We start from the raw sequence: 10,262 nt of genomic DNA, 5'->3' as shown, positions 1-10,262 counted from the left end.
AAAAAATGCTTCATCATAGGCTCCCAGAAATCACTTGTTCGTAGACCAAAATCCTCCTCCATGGTAGACCTGGACGATGCCAATCTCAAACAAGGTAACCATGTTTTATTAGGAGATTAGTTTAGGACATGTGGTCCCAATACGTAGGTGTGATTTAGACATCAGTGTGTGTGTGTGTGTAGCTCAGGACTCAGTCTTCAACATGGTCCCAATATGTAGGTGTGATTTAGACATCAGTGTGTGTGTGTGTAGCTCAGGACTCAGTCTTCAACATGGTCCCAATATGTAGGTGTGATTTAGACATCAGTGTGTGTGTGTGTAGCTCAGGACTCAGTCTTCAACATGGTCCAATATGTAGGTGTGATTTAGACATCAGTGTGTGTGTGTGTAGCTCAGGACTCAGTCTTCAACATGGTCCCAATATGTAGGTGTGATTTAGACATCAGTGTGTGTGTGTGTAGCTCAGGACTCAGTCTTCAACATGGTCCCAATATGTAGGTGTGATTTAGACATCAGTGTGTGTGTGTGTGTAGCTCAGGACTCAGTCTTCAACATGGTCCAATATTTAGGTGTGATTTAGACATCAGTGTGTGTGTGCCGTGTAGCTCAGGACTCAGTCTTCAACATGGTCCAATATGTAGGTGTTGATTTAGACATCAGTGTGTGTGTGTGTGTAGCTCAGGACTCAGTCTTCAACATGGTCCCAATATGTAGGTGTGATTTAGACATCAGTGTGTGTGTGTGTGTAGCTCAGGACTCAGTCTTCAACATGGTCCCAATATGTAGGTGTGATTTAGACATCAGTGTGTGTGTGTGTGTAGCTCAGGACTCAGTCTTCAACATGGTCCCAATATGTAGGTGTGATTTAGACATCAGTGTGTGTGTGTGTAGCTCAGGACTCAGTCTTCAACATGGTCCCAATATGTAGGTGTGATTTTAGATATCAGTGTGTGTGTGTGTGTAGCTCAGGACTCAGTCTTCAACATGGTCCCAATATGTAGGTGTGATTTAGACATCAATGTGTGTGTGTGTGTAGCTCAGGACTCAGTCTTCAACATGGTCCCAATACGTAGGTGTGATTTAGACATCAGTGTGTGTGTGTGTAGCTCAGGACTCAGTCTTCAACATGGTCCCAATACGTAGGTGTGATTTAGACATCAGTGTGTGTGTGTGTAGCTCAGGACTCAGTCTTCAACATGGTCCCAATATAGCCCCTTTTACACTGCCATTCCGGCAAATACACGGGTAAAGTGTTCTGGCAATTGTTCACGGGTCACTAGATTTTGCACTTTCACACTGCCAGTGATTACCTGGGATATGTGCGTGCTTTCAGACACAACCCGTAAAGGCCCTGTAACGACACGTGACATCAGGGCGTGACGTGTAATGTACGAGTCAAAAACGTTAGGCATGTTATACTTTCACTGAAGCAAGCGAACGATCTCGGCGTCAGCGCGGCAAGTGAGGAACTAACTGATCTCTGCTTCATTACAGTTTGCACATATTTTTTCGTCCGAACGTTGATCTTCCTTCAAAACACCTGGTAAAAGAGTCACACGATAACGTGCATCATCACTACAACACGGCATTAGATCTGGCTTTTGTTCACACATCGCTCGTCCCGGGATTGAACCCGGCAATGTTACTAGGTCCCCGACCCGGGTTTAATGCCGGAATCAATCCCAGGACGTGATTGCTTTCACACAGAAGGCGACCCAGCAATGTTCCGACAATTTTCCGGGTCCAACGTGCATGTGAAAGGGGCTTATGTAGGTGTGATTTAGACATCGGTGTGTTTGTGTGTAGCTTCACACTGCATGCGTGAGCGGCGCGTGAGCATAACTACAGTGTCACTGCAGCTACAGAGTATTCAAACTGGAAGCGTTTGTACAGCATCACAGCAGTAGCTCCAAAGCTGCATATTTCTCTACAAAGACAACTATAAATTTGTCTTTAGAGGGTTTGTCAGTCATAAACTTTTTGAAGTCTTGAAAGTTTGTTAAAACGGGGAATTGCATGTAAATGGTAAACAACGAAAACAGCTCCTGTTCTTTCAGTCAGACAAATACACAACATGCAGTTTAAAACGTTTTTTTTTAATTTTATTTTTTTATTTTAAACATACTGGAGGCAGGGTGTAGACTAATGTTAATGTGTTTTCGCACTGATGGATGAAGGGTGTAGACTAATGTAAACGTGTGTCACGCTGCTGGGAGGTGGGGTGTAGACTAATGTAAATGTGTGTCGTGCTGCTGGAGGTGGGGTGTAGACTATGTAAATGTGTGTCCGCGCTGCTGGAGGTGGGGTGTAGACTAATGTAATGTGTGTCGCGCTGATGGAGGTGGGGTGTAGTCTAATGTAAATGTGTGTCGCGCTGCTGGAGGTGGGGTGTAGACTAATGTAAATGTGTGTCATGCTGATGGATGAAGGGTGTAGTCTAATGTAAATGTGTGTCGCGCTGCTGGAGGTGGGGTGTAGACTAATGTAAATGTGTGTCAACGCTGATGGATGGTGTGGTGTAGACTAATGTAAATGTGTTTTGCGCTGAATGGAGGTGGGGTGTAGACTAATGTAATGTGTGCTGTGCTGATGGAGGTGGGGTGTAGTCTAATGTAAACGTGTGTCACGCTGATGGAGGTGGGGTGTAGACTAATGTAAATGTGTGTCGTGCTGATGGATGAAGGGTGTAGACTAATGTAAATGTGTGTCGTGCTGATGGATGAAGGGTGTAGACTAATGTAAACGTGTGTCGCGCTGATGGGGTGTAGACTAATGTAAATGTGTGTCGCGCTGATGGAGGTGGGGTGTAGACTAATGTAAATGTGTGTCGTGCTGATGGATGAAGGGTGTAGACTAATGTAAACGTGTGTCGCGCTGATGGAGGTGGGGTGTAGACTAATGTAAATGTGTGTCGCGCTGCTGGAGGTGGGGTGTAGTCTAATGTAAATGTGTGTCGCGCTGCTGGAGGTGGGGTGTAGTCTAATGTAAACGTGTCGCGCTGCTGGAGGTGGGTGTAGTCTAATGTAAACGTGTCGCGCTGATGGAGGTGGGGTGTAGACTAATGTAAACGTGTGTCGCGCTGATGGAGGTGGGGTGTAGACTAATGTAAACGTGTGTCGCGCTGATGGAGGTGGGGTGTAGACTAATGTAAACGTGTGTCGCGCTGATGGAGGTGGGGTGTAGACTAATGTAAACGTGTGTCGCGCTGATGGAGGTGGGGTGTAGACTAATGTAAATGTGTGTTGCGCTGATGGAGGTGGGGTGTAGACTAATGTAAACGTGTGTCGCGCTGATGGATGGGGTGTAGACTAATGTAAATGTGTGTCGTGCTGATGGATGAAGGGTGTAGACTAATGTAAATGTGTGTCGTGCTGATGGATGAAGGGTGTAGACTAATGTAAACGTGTGTCGCGCTGATGGATGGGGTGTAGACTAATGTAAATGTGTGTCGTGCTGATGGATGAAGGGTGTAGACTAATGTAAATGTGTGTGTGCTGATGGATGAAGGGTGTAGACTAATGTAAACGTGTGTCGCGCTGATGGAGGTGGGGTGTAGACTAATGTAAATGTGTGTCGTGCTGATGGATGAAGGGTGTAGACTAATGTAAATGTGTGTCGCGCTGCTGGAGGTGGGGTGTAGACTAATGTAAATGTGTGTCGCGCTGCTGGAGGTGGGGTGTAAGTCCTAAATGTAAATGTGTGGTCGCGCTCTTGGCAGGTGGGGTGTAGCTAATGTACGTGTCGCGCTGCTGGACGGTGGGGTGTAAGTATATGTAAACGTGTCGCGCCTGATGGAAGGTGGGGAGTGTAGACTAATGCTAAACGTGTAGTCGCGCTGATGGAGGTGGGGTGTAGACTACTGTAAACGTGTGTCGCGCTGATGGAGGTGGGGTGGTAAGACTACTGTCAACGTGTGTCGCGCTGGATGGAGGATGGGGTGTAGACTATATGTAAACGTGTGTCGCGCTGATGGAGGTGGGGTTGTAGACTAATGTAAATGTGTGTTGCGCTGAATGGAGGTTGGGGTGTAGACTAATGTCAACGTGTGCCGCGCTGCTGGGATGAAGGGTGGTAGACTAATGTAAATGGTGTGGTCCGTGCTGATGGATGAAGGGTGGTAGACCTAATGTAACATGTGTTGTTGTGCTGATGGATGAAGGGTGTAGACTAATGTAAACGTGTGTCGCGCTGATGGAGGTGGGGTGTAGACTAAATGTAAATGTGTGTCGTGCTGATGGATGAAGGGTGTAGACTAATGTAAATGTGTGTTGTGCTGATGGATGAAGGGTGTAAGACTAATGTAAACGTGTGTCGGCGCTGATGGAGGTGGGGTGGTAGACTAATGTAAAATGTGTGTCGTGCTGATGGATGAAGGGTGTAGACTAATGTAAATGTGTGTTGTGCTGATGGATGAAGGGTGTAGACTAACGTAAACGTGTGTCGCGCTGATGGAGGTTGGGGTTAGACTAATGTAAATGTGTGTCGTGCTGATGGATGAAGGGTGTAGACTAATGTAAATGTGTGTTGTGCTGATGGATGAAGGGTGTAGACTAATGTAAACGTGTGTCGCGCTGATGGAGGTGGGGTGTAGACTAATGTAAATGTGTGTCGTGCTGATGGATGAAGGTGTAGACTAATGTAAATGTGTGTTGTTGCTGATGGATGAAGGGTGTAGACTAACGTAAACGTGTGTCGCGCTGATGGAGGTGGGGTGTAGACTAATGTAAATGTGTGTCGTGCTGATGGATGAAGGGTGTAGACTAATGTAAATGTGTGTTGTGCTGATGGATGAAGGGTGTAGACTAATGTAAACGTGTGTTGCGCTGATGGAGGTGGGGTGTAGACTAATGTAAATGTGTGTCGTGCTGATGGATGAAGGGTGTAGACTAATGTAAATGTGTGTTGTGCTGATGGATGAAGGGTGTAGACTAATGTAAACGTTTGTCACGCTGCTGGAGGTGGGGTGTAGTCTAATGTAAACGTGTGTCGCGCTGATGTAGGTGGGATGTAGACTAATGTAAACGTGTGTCACGCTGATGGAGGCGGGGTGTAGACTAATGTAAAAGTGTGTCGCGCTGCTCTAGGTGGGATGTAGACTAATGTAAACGTGTGTCACGCTGATGGAGGCGGGGTGTAGACTAATGTAAAAGTGTGTCGCGCTGCTCTAGGCGGGGTGTCGACTAATGTAAACGTGTTGTGATGCTCACGCATATCCCATAAACACAACAACTATGAAATGAAGAAGTGTAGGCAATCTAGGACAGGCACCAATGGTCAGAATATTATAGACAAAAGAATAAAGATTAGCAGCAGTTGAGAGTCAGGTATCATATTTGCAATACCAAAGAACCATTCCATTTCCATAATCAGTCCTTTATGGGAAGCATGAATGTCTCGTAGTCTAAAAACTTTAGCATGATGTGGAAAAAAAAATATTGGAGTCGGTATGTTACTTCATTTTATTAGTGTTAATTTATTTTATTAAACTGGATTAGGGCTGTAGCTATCGAATATTTTAGTAATCGAGTATTCTACCAAAAATTCAATCGATTAATCGAGTAATTGGATAAAATGTGTTTTTGCTTAATTAAAGTGTAATATTAATTATGCACGAGAAAATAAGACTCCTGGGTCTCTTAAAATGAACAACTAAGTTTCCTTTTTTAGAAAAAAAATATTTGTATTTTTTAAATGCATAGAATGCATTACATCAAAAAATAACATTTAATTATTACCCATTATTTCTCTGTCTGTACTTGTACTGTGAACAATGACAATAAAGTTGACAGATGAATTAAGTGCATTTAAGTGCCATTCAGTTGGGGTTTTAAATAAAGCATTTTCTGAGATGCACATAAAACATTCATTTAATTTATCTTTTAATTATTGAAAATTTACTTAACTTTTTGGTAAACAAAGGGGATTTACTATAATAAAAAAAACATGGAAGAAATGTTGTGTGATTTAAAACTTAAAAAAAAAAAAAGTTTTATTTTTATTATTTTTTTTATTTATTTTTTTTTTAGTAGTAGGCTATGTACATTCTGCTGAACAACAGTCTTTAACCGCACTTTTATTTCGACGGGTTGGCGTACCTTTACAGTTCTGTGTATGTGATGTGACGCTAGTTTTACTCAAATCAAACGGTCAAATGCTCATGAAATGACTGTCAGAGCAGTTCTGGAGATGTTGTTCATGTGTTTCACGTCTTATTTAGAGAGACAGCAGATGCTGAATTCACCGCGAGCTTCATGCGCTCTTCCGTGTGTTTAATGAATGAAGACGCGCTTCTGCTCAATTCATTAACACAGAACATGCAGGATTCATATTTAAACAGACTATTCCGGCTTAATATTTACAGATATTAGTCCATATCGTGATTTGATGTAAGTGCAATGACCTATTTTTGATGAATTCATTCAAAATTTGGCAAATTCCTTGCCATACTGCGTTAAACTGTAAAATTAGTTTTTATTACTGGATTCCGCGATTCCCTCCGCGTTTCCTGCATCGCGGAAGTCATAGGGCCCTAGTTGTGGTATGCCAGCTTTATCTTGCAATGGACACACGCCACGACGTTCTCTTTACGTTTTCCTGCACCCTCAAATCAAAACACTGCTGACTCATTGCAGTGTGCGATTCCGGACGCAGCGCTTGTGTCTCCTTCCGCTTTGTGGGTGATGTAATCGCATTGTCACATTAAAAAAAATCATTGCCAAAGAACCTGACGTGAGATTTAAAATAAATTAAAAGAGGCTTCGAGGCAGAGGAATTTGCCTCGATCATTTTTTGTAATCGAGTTACTCAATTTACTCGAGGAATCGTTTCAGCCCTAAACTGGATAAATCGTAACACCTTTTTATATTTTATGTGGTGTCATGATTTACTTTTGATAAAAAGGTTTATTATTGTATGTTCGTTTGGCATTTCATTTATTGTATACCCTTTAAATGTGCATATTGAAAGAACAGCAGCAGCAGAAAGAAGTATGGTGTAACATTTATTCGAAACACTTGTATTTGGTACTTGCTACCTTATATCTTTACTCTTTCCTTTGATTCTTTTCATGGCTTTGGAAAACTTTTCTCGGGTGTTTCTCTACATCAATTTTTGCATAACTCTGGGTCACCGACACCAAGCTTTGTTGCAATTACTTTCTAGGAATTAAATGCTTTCTCTGAATCTTTTAAAGGTCCCATTCTTCGTGTTCCCATGTTTTAAACTTTAGTTAGTGTGTAATGTTGTGAGAAACTCCTCTTTGTTCATAACCCCTCCTCTAGCCCCAGCTGGCCCGCTTTGGCCCAAGGTTTTCGTCGGGCCAAAAAACCCTGGCCGTTGGCCCAGAGGAAGCCCCGGCGAGGCACGATCAAGCCCCGGAAGTGACAGTGGAAACGCGACTGGCACTGGCACGCACTAGCACGCCCGCTTTAAGCTCGCCAGTGGAAACGCGGCTAATGTGTGTGTGTAGCTCAGGACTCAGTCTTCAACATGGTCCCAATATGTAGGTGTGATTTAGACATCAGTGTGTGTGTGTGTAGCTCAGGACTCAGTCTTCAACATGGTCCCAATATGTAGGTGTGATTTAGACATCAGTGTGTGTGTGTGTGTGTGCGCGTGTAGCTCAGGACTCAGTTTTCAACATGGTCCCAATATGTAGGTGTGATTTAGACATCAGTGTGTGTGTGTGTGTGTAGCTCAGGACTCAGTCTTCAACATGGTCCCAATATTTAGGTGTGATTTAGACATCAGTGTGTGTGTGTGTGTGTGCGCGTGTAGCTCAGGACTCAGTTTTCAACATGGTCCCAATATGTAGGTGTGATTTAGACATCAGTGTGTGTGTGTGTGTAGCTCAGGACTCAGTCTTCAACATGGTCCCAATATGTAGGTGTGATTTAGACATCAGTGTGTGTGTGTGTAGCTCAGGACTCAGTCTTCAACATGGTCCCAATACGTAGGTGTGATTTAGACATCAGTGTGTGTGTGTGTAGCTCAGGACTCAGTCTTCAACATGGTCCCAATATTTAGGTGTGATTTAGACATCAGTGTGTGTGTGTGTGTGTGTGCGCGTGTAGCTCAGGACTCAGTCTTCAACATGGTCCCAATATTTAGGTGTGATTTAGACATCAGTGTGTGTGTGTGTGTGTGTGCGCGTGTAGCTCAGGACTCAGTCTTCAACATGGTCCCAATATGTAGGTGTGATTTAGACATCAGTGTGTGTGTGTGTAGCTCAGGACTCAGTCTTCAACATGGTCCCAATATGTAGGTGTGATTTAGACATCAGTGTGTGTGTGTGTGTAGCTCAGGACTCAGTCTTCAACATGGTCCCAATATGTAGGTGTGATTTAGACATCAGTGTGTGTGTGTGTAGCTCAGGACTCAGTCTTCAACATGGTCCCAATATGTAGGTGTGATTTAGACATCAGTGTGTGTGTGTGTAGCTCAGGACTCAGTCTTCAACATGGTCCCAATATGTAGGTGTGATTTAGACATCAGTGTGTGTGTGTGTGTGTGCGCGTGTAGCTCAGGACTCAGTTTTCAACATGGTCCCAATATGTAGGTGTGATTTAGATATCAGTGTGTGTGTGTGTGTAGCTCAGGACTCAGTCTTCAACATGGTCCCAATATGTAGGTGTGATTTAGACATCAGTGTGTGTGTGTGTGTAGCTCAGGACTCAGTCTTCAACATGGTCCCAATATGTAGGTGTGATTTAGATATCAGTGTGTGTGTGTGTGTAGCTCAGGACTCAGTCTTCAACATGGTCCCAATATGTAGGTGTGATTTAGACATCAGTGTGTGTGTGTGTAGCTCAGGACTCAGTCTTCAACATGGTCCCAATATGTAGGTGTGATTTAGACATCAGTGTGTGTGTGTGTAGCTCAGGACTCAGTCTTCAACATGGTCCCAATATGTAGGTGTGATTTAGATATCAGTGTGTGTGTGTGTGTAGCTCAGGACTCAGTCTTCAACATGGTCCCAATATGTAGGTGTGATTTAGACATCAGTGTGTGTGTGTGTAGCTCAGGACTCAGTCTTCAACATGGTCCCAATATGTAGGTGTGATTTAGACATCAGTGTGTGTGTGTGTAGCTCAGGACTCAGAACACTGTTTTATGGGTTTTTGTTTTCTCTGGCTTTGACTGATTTGCCTTATTAAATGTAAATCCTAATTTTTTTTTTTAGGCACAAAAGTCAGTGTCAAAAAGAAGTGGTCGGAAGAAGAGGTTGGGGCAGTTGAAAAGCATTTGATGCATTTCATACGCAGCTGTCGAGTTCCTGGGAAGACGGACTGTGTCTCATGCCTGTTAGCTGAGCCTGAAGCACTGAAAAACAGAGACTGGTCTGCTATTAAGTTTTATATTAATAACAGAATTACTGCATTGAAAAGACAACAGAGTCGGTAGGACCGATTTTTTTTTTTTTTTTTATACATTTATACGCTGTTAAATCAATTTGAAGTTAAGGCTTTATGAAGTCCTCTTTGATTTTAAGCAAGAATTGTTAAAAACAAAAATTTGGGTAACACTTTATAATAATGTTCAGTTGTAAGTAATGTATAAGTGATTTAGTTATAATGAGGAACTAATAATTTACAAAACGACTTAACGTTCACAATGTTAAGATTTAAAAATCTTTTGGTAAGTTATCTGAAAAAATAGCATCTTAAAATAATAAAACAGATCCTTAGTAAAGGGCTAAGAAGTTATTAGCTAATATATTATTTATCACTTATCACAGCATTAAAGTACTCCATGTGTGTCAGAGAAGACATCTGTCTAACCCTCACCAGTGAGCACTTACATTGTAGTACACACTACAAAGTGTTCAGAACCTGTATGTAAACACATTAATAAATCATTTACAAAGCTTTCTGCGTCCCCTAATCTAAAGTGTACACTACTCATCAGTTGTAAATGTTTTGCAAACCTGCTGGTTACTGGTTGTGTGTGTATGCACTCCAGGGTGAACGATCTACAAATGATGAGTAAAACGTTTACAACTGATGAGTAGTGTACACTTTAGATTAGGGGACACAGAAAGCTTTGTAAATGATTTATTAATGTGTTTACATACAGGTTCTGAACACTTTGTAGTGTGTACTACAATGTAAGTGCTCACTGGTGAGGGTTAGACAGATGTCTTCTCTGACACACATGGAGTATTTTAATGCTGTGAGATAATAGTACAAAGTTGACATTTCAATGATTTATAATCAATTGATTCTGTATTAACTAGTAACTGAACTAGTAACTATTAAAGGGAT

This window comes from Carassius auratus, unplaced genomic scaffold (genome assembly GCF_003368295.1).
Source record: "Carassius auratus strain Wakin unplaced genomic scaffold, ASM336829v1 scaf_tig00014496, whole genome shotgun sequence".
In the NCBI taxonomy this organism is placed as follows: Eukaryota; Metazoa; Chordata; class Actinopteri; order Cypriniformes; family Cyprinidae; genus Carassius; species Carassius auratus.
Note: the sequence above shows the minus strand (reverse complement) of the source record.